This window comes from Mustela putorius, unplaced genomic scaffold (assembly GCF_011764305.1).
Source record: "Mustela putorius furo isolate JIRA1106 unplaced genomic scaffold, ASM1176430v1.1 tig00000196_pilon_pilon_pilon, whole genome shotgun sequence".
Taxonomy (NCBI): domain Eukaryota; kingdom Metazoa; phylum Chordata; class Mammalia; order Carnivora; family Mustelidae; genus Mustela; species Mustela putorius.
Window position 1 is genome coordinate 3,350,911 of NW_025421310.1, and position 13,427 is coordinate 3,364,337.

General features: G+C 44.4%; 1 protein-coding gene across 1 annotated transcript in view; it reads right to left on the minus strand.

The window, feature by feature from the left end:
- Positions 1-13,427, minus strand: part of LOC101683162 (zinc finger protein 549-like) — a 43,324-nt gene that overhangs the window by 24,457 nt on the left and 5,440 nt on the right. The gene's annotated exons all lie outside the window — the stretch shown is intronic.

Here is a 13,427-nt window from a genome sequence, read left to right on the forward strand (position 1 = left end):
GGCAGGGAGCCTGCTTCCTCCTCCCTCTCTGCCTGCCTCTCTGCCTACTTGTGATCTCTTTCTGTCAAATAACATTTTTTAAAAAGGTAAATATGTGTGGAACTTATAGGCTCATTATCACAACTATAATAGTTTGGTAGATTATATTGCCAAATCTTATCCAACTACACACTTTAAATATGTGCAGTTTACTATATGTCATTATATCCTAAAGTTTTAAGCAATGGTTCAAAATAAAAGTAAGGATCTCTCCCACTCCTTTTTTTTTTTTTTAATCAGGTTTGGCAGCCCTCTAATATCTCTACCACCTCTCTCCTGATGCTTTGGGAGGAATGGCAATGATAGCAAATACTGGTGAACAATGGAGGATGTTTCCACCTTAGCCACAAAGGCCGTATGGCTGGATTAAGAAATCTCCCTTCTCTCTATCCTTGTTTTCCTGCATGTGCAATAACAGTCTTAAGGTCAACAGCCCAGAAAGCTACAGGAATCCATAAAACCTTAATTTCTCTGCCAATGACCTCTGCTATTAGGGTTACACAGGCCAGGAGTCACACTCACCCAACACAGCCACAGCCACTGGAATAGCTGTGGGTGAACTTTTAGAAGAGGGATTTCAGTCTTGTTGACTGCAGGGCTCCAGCACTCCCTATCAATCCAATGTTTCTCATCAATTGTGATTTCTGTGAGCCCTTTAGTATTAAAACCAGTATCACTACCCTACTAAATCCCGGGCATCAGGGCACATGGCTCTTCTGAAGGACCTGGGGAAGAGATTCCCCTTAGCCATGTGGTCTTTACATGATATGCACTATAGACCACGGAACCAATCCCAGAAACACGGGGGATTTTCACAAGTAGCTGCTCCTCAATGTGAGCACAATCTGGGCCCACAAAAAAATCTTGGCTTCCAGGCTGCATATTAGTTGCACAAAGCCAGCAGTCTTTCCTTGGAGGCCTTGGACAGCAAAGTGAACTAAGCCCAAACTGAAGAGTTATTCTCTGCCATCACACTTTGTCTTCTGAGGCGCACCAAAGTTGGGAACTCTCACACAAACTGTTTACACCTTCATGATGTTTTCAAAGCAATCTCTTGGTGAATAAAACCCCAAGGATTAAAGGTGGTTTAAACAATAAGGCCTTTATTATTGCACAAATCATAGGCAGACAGTTTATGGGTTGGTGACATGGAGACTGGAAAAAAACCACCACAAGTGTTAAATGAAAACAATGTCCCTGAAGACAAACCTTCTTTGCAAGCCACCAGTAGAACCCAGATTAGGTCTTTTGGGAGAAAACTGGGTCAGGTATACACATTAATTAGAGAGAAGGGAATGACATCACTGTAAGACTCAGGCTGCTCATTATTTTCTCCAGACAGAACAGAGATCTATTTCCCTAAACACTGGGGTAACTGATGTATACCACGGGGGCCTTTCAGGAATTAGAGCTGCCTTATACCATGAAAACTGGCAGTCACAGTTTCAGCAAGGACCCCAAGCTGGTTAGGAAGCACAGCATTATTCCTAGAAGTTTCCCTCATACTTGAAACTTACAGGGAATCTTCCCTGTGTATATTCTGATGTATGAGTTCAACTTCAGGAAGATATCTCCCTTACAAAAGCTCTCCTCCAATGTCATTATATCAAACATGCAGAAAGCCTGCTCCTTGCATGGCTATGGCTTTGCTATGTGAACTTTCTGGTGTCCATTGAGGTGAGACTTTCAGCTGAAGGCTTTCCCACATTCACTGCACTCATGAGGTCTCTCTCCAGTGTGGACTTTTTCATGTCGGATGAGGTTACACCTTTGGCTAAAGGCTTTCCCACATTCATTGCACTTATAAAGCTGATCTGCACTGTGAACCTTCTGGTGCTGAATCAAAAGCAGACCACTGACTGAAGGCTTTCCCACATTTGCTGCACATATACAGCCTTTCCATATGGTGGTGAACTTGTTGGTGTCTAATGAGGTTAAAACTTCGGCTGAAAGCTTTTGCACATTTGTTGCACTCATGAGGACTTTTTCTGATATGAATTTTTTGGTGTTGAGAAAACTGAGGGTCACTGAAGAATTCCCCACATTCTCTGCACTTCTGAGGCCTCTCTCCAGTGTGAACCCTTTTGTGTTGAATGAAGCCAGAGTTGCGGGTAAAGGATTTCCCACGTATCCTACTAAATGGGACCTGCATGATGCAAGTTTTAAGGGAAAGGTGAGACAGGTGAGTGATGAGCACTGGCCCAGAGCAACTTAACACATACAGACCATAGGAAAGAAGACTAGTATTACAAAGAAATCCTCAGAGGAGGATCCCGTAAGAACTGCCCATAGTCCACATAAGTACCAACCATGTCAGTGACTACAGTTCCTTGAGCAGGCAGGGACAGGAAATGTCATCACCTATAGGAAGGGGCAAAACCAGGCAGAGAGGTGCTGTGGACTTGGACAGAGTCAGACAGACAGTTGAAAGGCAAGCAAGGTGGAAGCCATTAGCGTAACTGCAAGACTACTGACCCCGCATACCTTCCCAGTGAGGCTTTGGGGCAGTACATTCAGCCCAGCCCCAAGGACTGCAACTGACCAGGGAACAGAGGGGAAGGAAGCAATGCCCATGTTTGTGATGGGAGAAAAATAGAGCTATCCCTGGGATAAAAGCAGAAAGGCTTATCCCAGGTCCCTGGGGGAGGGAATGAAGGCCTTACCCAGGGTGGTCACAAGTGCCAAGTTCTCCAGCATCACATCATGGTATAGGCGTCTCTGATTCTCATCAGGGAGACCCCATTCCTCCCAGAAGAAGTACACAGCCACGTCTTCAAATGTCACACTGTCCTGACAGAGACAGATGAAACCCCAAAGAGACCCTGTCCCAAGGACCCACAATCCCTTCCTCCACAGAGTTACTCCATTGCCACCACTGGTGGTCTCTCCTCATGGTCCCATTAATCACTGTGTACAACCCTCAGCGACAACAGCAGGACATCTGATAAATGCCAGCTAAACTCTGGGCCTGGCAGACATGGCCCCAATGCTCCTGCTAAGCAATACCCCTGTGGTTCTCCAGACTAAGTGTTCCAGACTCAACCAAACTGAGCTTTCCCTTCAACCTTAAGTCTGCAATACCAGGAACCTGGGGCCATTACTTCACATTCCCTCTCCACATGCACATCACTGTACCTGTGATGCAGACTGTACCTTCTAGGTCTCTGGAGCCCACAGGCACACTCACTTTGCCACCACAACTACCCCCTTGCCCCACAGCACAGGTATCTCCCTAGATTCCCCCTGTATCACTTAGCACATGGCATCCAGACAGTGATTGCTTGGCAGACTCAAATGGAATCTACATATAATCCAACGTTATCCAGACCTCCAAGGGCTTCCACTACAAAGGGCAGTCCAGAACCCTGCTGTGAAAGCATCCACTTCACAGAGAGAAAGCTGGCTCTGTACTTTGCTTCAACCTCACCAACCAGAACCACATGCACATCTCAGACATCTCGCCCTCTTCAACTTCTGTGCTGTACTTCCTGAGCCCTCCAGTCACACGCATTCACACCCAGTCACACCTCATTCAAAACTCAGCCCCACTGGTCCCCTATCCCAGGCCTAAAAGCCCACAGATGACCACAGCAGACTCTGAAATAACCTACCATCCTGACTGAAACATCCCATGTCCTACCCAAGGGCCACCACAAAGTCCTGGGGAACATTATCCTGCCTCAGTTACTCCATCTCTCCACATTCCTCTCATGTCCACTTTTGCCTTGGAAACCTTGGTCACCTGCCAGATCATCCTCCTGCCCACACTTCCCTCCCAGCCACTTTTCTCCCTCACCAGTACCCAGTACTCTCCACCTTCAACCAGGTGCCCAACGTGAAGACCCCATTCTAGGCTCACACTACTTTCTTCTTGGATTGCTAACAGTATTACCACCAGAACCTGAACACTCCCCTTCCCAAATGCAACCCACAGCTCCCCTCCGGTTGACACTACAGCAATCACCTTTGGAATGGCTCCATCCTGAAACCCTCTCCCTACCAACCTATGTGTGCAACTGCCCACTGAATGCCTCCACTAGTCTCTGAAATGTCTCGGGCTTAACAGGGCTAAAGCCAGCCTCCTGATATTCCCACTGAAAATGTTCCCATTACTGACTACTCCATCTCAGTTGATGGAACTTCCATCCTTCCAGCTATTAAGACCAAAACCTTTGGGGTCATCCCTGACTCCTTCCTTTCTTCCCCTTCCACATCAAAAGCTGGTTGGCCCTACTTAATAAAAAAAAAAAAAAAATGAGTCCACGATCCAACCACTTCTCCCACTTCATTTATGCCCAACAACATTTGCCAGGCCTATTACAGGCCTTTCTTGGTCATTCTTCTCCCTCCTATCCCAGAGTCCATTCTCCACTGGGCAGCCACACGAGGCCTGTTAAAACCTTGGTAAGATCACTTTACTCCTAATCAAACCTTCTATTATCTCCAGAATTGACACCTGACCTCAAAGGCAGGCATTCTAGTCCTGCTCCTGTGCCCTTGTTTCCGCAAAAAGGGAAATCCAGTTCCCTCCAAGGATCTGCAGGCATTGGCACCTATTCCTGAATAACCTTCCACACCTTCAACTGGTTGCCAGAAACAAGAATTCTTCCATGTAACTTGGAGACTCAGGACTCCGTGCCTGGAGTTTCTCCAAGGTCTCCCAGACACAAGGACTGGGAGAGCAGTAGGCAGAGTTCCGGGACACTGAATTCCAGAGACAATTTGGGAGGGTTCAGATCAGTAAGGGACCGAGATCCTCCATGGATCCGTGTGGGCCTCATGAGCCCACAGATGACCACAGAGTTAGGCCCTAGAGGAAGGTAGCCATGGCCAGGCTCCACGGGCTCAGAACTCCCCATATGCCTGCCCAGCCCTGCGGCCAAGTGACCTCCACTGGACCGCTAACCTTTGTGCCTCAGGGTCAGAGGGCTCTGACCAGGGGTGTGACCTTGCATGAGAACGCCACCTCCGGCACCCCAGTGTCCTCATCAACCCCCCCCCCCCGTCTATTCTCTTTCCCAGCAACCTTAAAACCCTTAAGGAGATCCAGTCCCTCCCTTGGCCAAAGTCCCCTTGGCGTCCAGGGTCCTCACGAAGGTCCCCAGCTCAGCCCACCATTCCAGGCATCTCCGCCTCACGCTTGTCCCCTGAGGGCAGAATCCAACCCCTCTCAGACGCCCTGCAAACCCCGCCCCAGCCGGCCCCTCAGCCCTGAGCCCGAGATCCCACGCAGCCCAACCAGCTCACACACTGGTCCCCGCCCACCTCCGACTCCCTGTCGGGTACACCCGGGCCTGGGCGGCAGGGCCGCGAACAGGCGCCCCGCTCTCGGGCCTGCCTTCGGGGTCTGGATGGGGTCGCGGGGGAGGGCCTGGGGGACGAGCATTTACTTCAGCCGAGTCCCTGGGCGCGGCTGCGGCCATCGGACTCTATGGAGAAGCAGACACCGGCGCAGGCAGTCCTGGCGGCGTCACCGAGTCTTGGACCCAAATCTGTGCAGTGGGGACAGCGCCTCCTCCTGCCCCTCCTCTGATCTTATCACCTCACTCCCAAACCACTGCTGCACCATCTTCTAAACCAAGGTAAGCTCTAAAGAAGCCAAAAAGGGCACCTGGGTGGCTCAGTGGGTTAAAGCCTCTGCCTTCAGCAGAGGTTGTGATCCCAGGGTCCTGGAATCGAGCCCCACATCGGGCTCTCTACTCAGCAGGGACCCTGCTTCCTCTCTCTCTGCCTGCCTCTCTGCCTACTGTCAAATAAGTAAAAAAAAAAAAAAAAAAAAGGCAGCCAAGACGACCGTCAAGAGGAGGACGCCAGAAGCCCCGCCCCAATATGACGAGTTGCACAGACGTGCCCTCTTCTGAGCCTTCATTGGCTCAACGCCACCGGCCTTCCAACAGAGCAATCTGGGTGATGTAGTTCCCACAGCTCCGCAGACTCCCATGAAGGATGAACCCACAACAACCTCCCCGGCAAGCCAGGCAGCACCGCGAGGATCGCTGGGAAATGGCCTGGCAAACAAGGCCGGAGCTCCCCTTCGCAAGAAAGCTCAGCACCCGCACTTCTGGGTTCGTCGCAGCAACTGATCGTCAAAGTGTTAGAAACATGTTATTTCAGACTCCACGAAGCCAGGTTGCTTCAGAGGCCAAAGGTATTATTTCAGATGGCTTCGAAAGGACACAGATCCAAATGGACACATCGTTACTCTACAAAACGCGTTTGCTCCGTAGCTGGAAGCTGATAAACATGCTTTTCAAATGCATGTACCCCGAAACTCCGCAGTCAGTTTTGCTAGTTTCAGAGTTTTAGGTCAGGGGTGGGAGAGAATATTCCGGATAGGATCATGGCAATGAAAATGGAGCAGGAATGGATGTTAGCCACTCAAAAGCAGGTGAAACAAGCCAGGCTCCGGTTTCCTCAGAAAATAGCTTTCCTGCTTCAATTATCAGTGACTGCATCCAACCCAGTGAGCCATAATTTTATCCATAGCATATTTCTTACTCCATATCCTGAAACATACTCAATTACTTTTACGAAATGATGATGGCACAACTCACCACTATGGCCAGTGACCTACTAACAAAATGTAAGCTTCCTGTTCTCCTGTTGCTCTAGATGTATCAATAAAACTGAGGGAGAGGGCAGGGAGGATTAGAGTGGAACAAAAATTAAACTGATAAAGGATCTATGTACATGTTTAAACTGAAAGGAGGGGGAAAGAGCTCCTTTCTGTATTCTGGGTGTGGGCAGCCATTTGTACAGGTGATAAAGGAGTTGACACTGGGAGACATGAGGACCAGTCACTCATGCAGAATGGTAGAGAAAGTGCCAGAAAGAGATGAAAAAAAGCTTGCTGAGGTGTAAGGAGATCAAGCAGCCAGAAAAGGGCAAGGAAAAGAGGATAGGAGGACTAGGAGGAGCACAAAGGTGAACACAAGAGAGCGCCAAGTGAGGCTCAGGTCTCTGATCTCACTTCTCTTCTATACATACTCACTGCAATAGAACCTCAACCAGGCTTGTCTCTGATAATTCTCTGTATGACTCCAAAATTTTCATCTATACATCACACTTCCTCCAGGAACTGACACATACCTCTATTCACCTACTCAGCACGTCCAGATGGGTTTGAATTTGCTGTCTCCAGTAGTCATCATCTTGGTTCATAACAGCTCCATTATCCTAGTTCCTCAGAAGCCCCACTCAAGCCACTGGCAACACATAAGGACAAGTCAAATATCTACTGGCTATGCCAATTCACCATGTGTTAGGAGCCAAGCCCATTCACTTCTGGTGGGTAAATTTTAGGCAACTGATTTTAAGTAAACTTCCTTCCATTACTTCATAAAATAACTCACAACTGCAACCCTCTGACACCCACTTCTACAAATTTCAGGCTAAAATCCTGTATTTATTACAGTATTTATGTGTTTCTCAAACTTTAAATGTGTAAAACTGTGCTATGGCATTTGTTAGGATTCTATCTTCTTTTTTATGTTTTACTGATTACATTTTGAGAATTTCAATAAGCTCTGTGATTTCTTTTAAGATTTTACTTATTTGGGGGCACCTGGCTGGCTCAGTGGGTTAAAGCCTCAGCCTTCAGCTCAGTTCATGATCCCAGGGTCCTGGGATCGAGCCCTGCATCAGGCTCTCTGCTCAGTGGGGAGCCTGCTTCCCTACCCTCTCTCTGCCTGCCTCTCTGCCTACCTGTGATCTCTGTCAAATAAAAAAAATATTTTTAAGAATATTTATTTAGGGGCGCCTGGGTGGCTCAGTGGGTTAAAGCCTCTGCTTTCGGCTCAGGTCATGATCCCAGGGTCCTGGGATCGAGCCCCACATCGGGCTCTCTGCTCAGCAGGGAGCCTGCTTCCTCCTCTCTCTCTGACTGCCTCTCTGCCTACTTGTGATCTCTGTCTGTCAAATAAATTTTTTAAAAAATTATTTATTTATTTATTTATTATTTTTTTATTATTTATTTGACAGAGCTCCCACTGAGCCACCCAGGCACTCAAGCCCTGTGATTTTTATTTTGGATTTTGCATAGCTTGATGGTTTTTAGGAACACATACATTCCATTATAGCACAACTGACTGGACTTTCTTCCAGAATATATATATATATATTTTTTTTAATTTGACAGACAAGAGAGCACTAGTAGGTAGAGAGGTAGGCAGAGAGAGAGGGGCGAAAGCAGGCTCCCCACTGAGCAGGGAGCCTGATGTGGGACTCGACCCCAGGACCCCGGGATCACGACCTGAGCGAAGGCAGCGGTTTAACCCACTGAGCCACCCAGGCGCCCATTCCAGAATATATTCTTAAGTAAAAAAAACTATGGTCCAGAATGAACATGAACACACACACACACACACACACAAACACATGCAGGGAAAAGTCAGGGACACAGAACAAGAAGCATCTAAAACAAACCACACACATATGTATATGGATATATTTTTACTGATAAATATGCATTATCAACTTGTTAAAAAAACATTTATTGGGGTGCCTGGGTGGTGCAGTTGGTTAAACATCTGACTCTTGATTTCAGCTCAGGTAGTGATCTCAGGATCATGAAATCAAGTTCCACCTTGGGCTCTGCACTCAGCACAAAGTCTGCCTAAGACTCCTGCTCTCCCTCTCCCTCTGCCCCTCCCTGCCTGTGCTCTCTCAAATAAATAAATAAATCTGAAAAAAAAAGAAACTTTTAAATATATGGCACTTAAATATTTGTACCATTAGTATGTAAAAATAAAGGTAAATTTGATCTCATCACTAAAACATTTATTTATTTGAGAGAGAGAACACAGCTGGGGAAAGAGCAGAATAAGAGGGAGAGAATCAGACACCTGAAAAGAGCTCCTTCCCAAACTGTTTGCTCCGAGGACAGGGATGGCCATGGCAGCATCTGTGCAAGGGGGATGTATACACCGAGACAAAGTTCTGTAATTCCAGGATCTCATCTGCTTGCTGGGAAATGATTATCATTTCACCTATAAGGGCAGTGACAGTGTCTGCATGGGGAGTAGAGATTAACTGGAAAACATTTCAGACCAAGCAAACCAATGAAAGCTATTAAAAAGTACTTAGGAAGATATCCATCAGTAGTGGCAAAAACTGAAATGGAAAACCTGCTTTTGAAATACACAATCAAAATCCCAAAAGAATGGAAGGAAAGGAATCTGAGATCTAATAAGTGAGCAATGGAAGCCAATCAAATGCCTATTGGGGCTTTTCAGAAGATTTGAAAGTTTTTTTGCCATTCCTGAAAACGCTGAGGTTAGTGAAACTGAAGGAAAAGACACTGTGGGTGAAGTTAGAAAAGTATATCCAGAGCTGGGCAAATAAATGTTAAATGTGCTTTGTCATTTTGTTCAACATTTTAAAACATCAATTATGGCTGCAGGGCGCCAGGGTGGTGTCCTTAGTTAAGACTCTGACTCTCAGGTCATGATCTGGGGGTCATGACATTGAGCCCTGCATTGGGCTCTGAGCTGAGCATAGGTTTCTTTTTCTCCCTCAGCCCCTCCCCGCTGCTCTCTCTCTAAAATAAATAAATCTTTTAAAGAGACCACATCAATTATATACCTCATGTGTTTCAGGCACATTTCTAGGAACATGGAATATATAATGCAAAAATGTAAAAAAAAAAAAATAATCCCTCCTGGAACTTACTCCATAGTTGATGGAAAAGGCAATATGCAATTCATAACTTATATTAAGTTGTATAGCGTAACAGAAGATGATGGATCCTAAGAAAAGAACAGTGAATGGGTGATGAATTCAGGAGTCTGGGGTGGGTGGAGGCGGTAAACTGGTATCTACATTTGGACTTGAGGTGAAGACAACAACATGGGAAATATTTTAGGCGGTTTATTTCTTCTTTGCCAAATGTTACCTATCCATCGTCTTGCCTTACTGAATGAAACTGGAACTCCAGGATAACTGAATAAGAGAAAGGAGGAGCTATCTTCCCTTTGTTTTAATATCATGGAAAATTTTAATAATGGATGTTAAGGCATAATACTTGTAAGCATTTCTTTGTGACCTCATTTATAAGATTGAGGAGGATTGCTTCTATCCTTAGCTTAATATCTCTTTCAGTGTAACACCAAACAACTGGCAAATTGAAATTTGATGTAAAATTTACCATTTATAACATCATCAGACAGAGAAAAATACTTGGAGATATATAAGATATGTGAGGCCTATAAAAAGCAAACTAATCTCAGAGTTGTGGGTTCAAGCCCCACTTTGGGTGTACAAATGACTTAAAAATAAAATCTTAAAAAAAAACCCACTGTGAAAAACATTTTATTTTATTTTTTAAAGATTGTATTTATTTATTTGACAGACAGAGATCACAAGTAGGCAGAGAGGCAGGCAGAGAGAGAGGAAGGGAAGCAACCTCCCCGCTCAGCAGAAAGCCCGACGCGGGGCTGGATCCCAGGACCCTGGGATCACGACCTGAGCCGAAGGCAGAGGCTTTAACCCACTGAGCCACCCAGGCACCCCATCAAAACTTTAATAAAATCTAAATAAAAGGAGACATATCATGTTTATGGATTGGAACACTCGGTATTTCTTCTAAACTGAAGACTAAATGCAATCTGAAACAAAATCCTTATAGGTTTTTTTGTGATATAGAAATTGATAAGTGGATTCTATTTTTTTCTTGTATTTTAACTTAAATTCAATTAATTAATATATAATGTATTATTAGTTTCAGAGGTAGAGGTCAGTGATTCATCAGTCTTATAGAATACCTAGTGCTCATTACATCACATGTCTTCCTTTTTTTTTTTTACGATTTTATTTATTTATTTTTTGAGAGAGAGAGATTACAAGCAGGCAGAGCAGCAGGTGGGTGTGGGAAGCAGGCTCCCTGCCGAGCAGAGTCTGATGCAAGGCTCAATCCCAGGACCCAGAGATCACAACCTGAGCTGAAGGCAGAGGCCCATCCCACCGAGCCACCCAGGTGCCCCAATCACATGCCCTCCTTAATGTTCATCACCCAGTTACCCATCCCCTCACTGTCATCCCCTCCAGCAACCCTGTTTGTTTCCTATGATTAAGACTCTCTTATGGTTTGTCTCTCTCAGATTTCATCTTGTTTTATTTTTTCCTCACTTCCCCTATGATCCTCTGCTTTCTTAAATTCTGCATATAAGTGAGACCATATCATAATTGTCTTTCTCTGATTGACTTATTTTGCTGAGCATAATACTCTCTAGTTCCAACCACATCATTGCAAATGGCAAGATTTCATTTTTTATGGCTGAGTAGTATTTCATTGTGAGTGTGTGTACACCACATCTTTATCCATTCATCTGACAAATGGATTCTAAAATTCATATGAAAAGGTGAAGGACCAAGAATGACCACAACAACTTTGAAAAAGACTGTTATAGGAATATATGACCTTGATTTCAAGACATAACTAAAAAAAAATTTATTCAGGGCGCCTGGGTGGCTCAGTGGGTTAAGCCTCTGCCTTCAGCTCAGGTCATGATCTCGGGGTCCTGGGACTGAGCCTCGCATTGGGCTCTCTGCTCAGCAGGGAGCCTGCTTCCCTCTATCTCTCTTTGCCTGCCTTTCTGCCTACTTGTGATCTCTATCAAATAAATAATAAATAAAATCTTTTTAAAAAATTATTCAACACATGAAAATATAGGAAATAGATAAATGCAATAGAAGAAAGTCCAGAAATAAACATACAGAGAAATGACGGATCTTCAGTGAAGATACAAAAGCCAATTCAAGGGAGAAGGAATAATCTTTTAAATCAATATGGTAGCAGCTCTTGGGTATCCATGTTTTTTTTTCTTTTTTACTTTTTTTTTTTTTTTAAGTAATCTGTATGTCCAGGGTGGGGACCAAACTCTGGACCCTGAGATCAAGAGTCACATGCTCTACTAACTGAGCCAGCCAGGTGCCCCGATATCCATTTTTTTTTTAAAGGAATGTCCAAAAATTAACTAAAAGGAGGCACATACATGTCAGTTAAAAAAAAAAAAAAACTTAAAGAAACAAAGAGAAAATTATGTCTTTAAATTTGGCAATTTTTTTTCAGCAAACATTTCTTATATACAAGATCAAAAGAATATCCAGTGAAAGAATGGACAAATTTGACTTCCTTAAAATTTAAAAAATTATTTTCACAAGAAAAGCAACTGAAAAAAACACCACCATGACTGGAAGAATATATTGGCAAATATTTAAAATAGAAAACTTTTATCCATAATCCATGGGCAAATGTCAAAACTCAGTAATTAACATAATACATCATACAAACAGAAATTTCCAAAGATATGATAGCTGGAAATTAACACATGAAAAACATCTAAATATCACATCTTAGGGATATACAAATTAAAATCACCAGGTGCCATTACACACCTACTACACCACTGAAATTAGGAAGTCTGACCATACCAGGTACAAGGATATAAAGAAACTGGAACTCTGGTTCTGGTTTTTCTGGTGAGAATGCAAACTGATACCAACCTATCAGATTATCCCTTAGTAGGTTATGACACAGGAACGCACTGCAACATCATTATTAATCACAAAGCCCTGCAGTATTTCCCAGGATGTCTTAGGAAGCAATGCAAAGGATGCTAAATTAGGAATAAGAAGTATTTTCTGACTCATACTGTGCTCCTGACATGACACTGTGACTCACAAAAGCTGTTCACCCCTTCACACTGGCAAACCACAATTCTATCCTAAACCTGCCCCAAAGGGCACATAACCTCCAAGCTTCAACATGGCTTAAAAAATAAGGTGTTTGTCTACTACTAAGGGTTTTCTCTCCTGTGAACTTTCTGGGGCCTGATGAAGCAATATCTTCCACCAAAATACTTTCCATATTTGCTGCACAGAAATGCTTTTCTCCAGTGTGGACTTTGTGGTGCTGAGTAAGTCTGTCCTTGAGGCTGACGAGGTTTCCTATGATTTCCCACATCCATTATACTCAAAGCTTCTTCCTCCAGCTTGAATTCTCTTTGCTCAAGATTTCTTTTGTCCATGGAGGACATCCCATACTTATTACACTTATTCAAGGCCTCTCTCCAGCATGAACATTTTGGTGTTGAATGTGAGTGGATCAGTGATCAGTGTCTAAAGAATTTCCCACATTCATTACATTCATATGGCTTTTCTCCAGAGTTTCTGGTGCTCATTGAATTCAAATCCTTTTATGAAAGTTTTCCCACACTTGCTGCATTCTTAAAACTTTTATCCAGTGTGGACTCTCTGGTGCAAAAGAAATCTTTATTTTGTGGATGAAAGACTTCCACATTTACCGTGCTGAGATGGCTTTCTGTGCTGTGAACCTTCTGGTGTTTAAGGAGGGTGGAGCTATGTCTGAAGAACTTCCCACACTGGCTGCA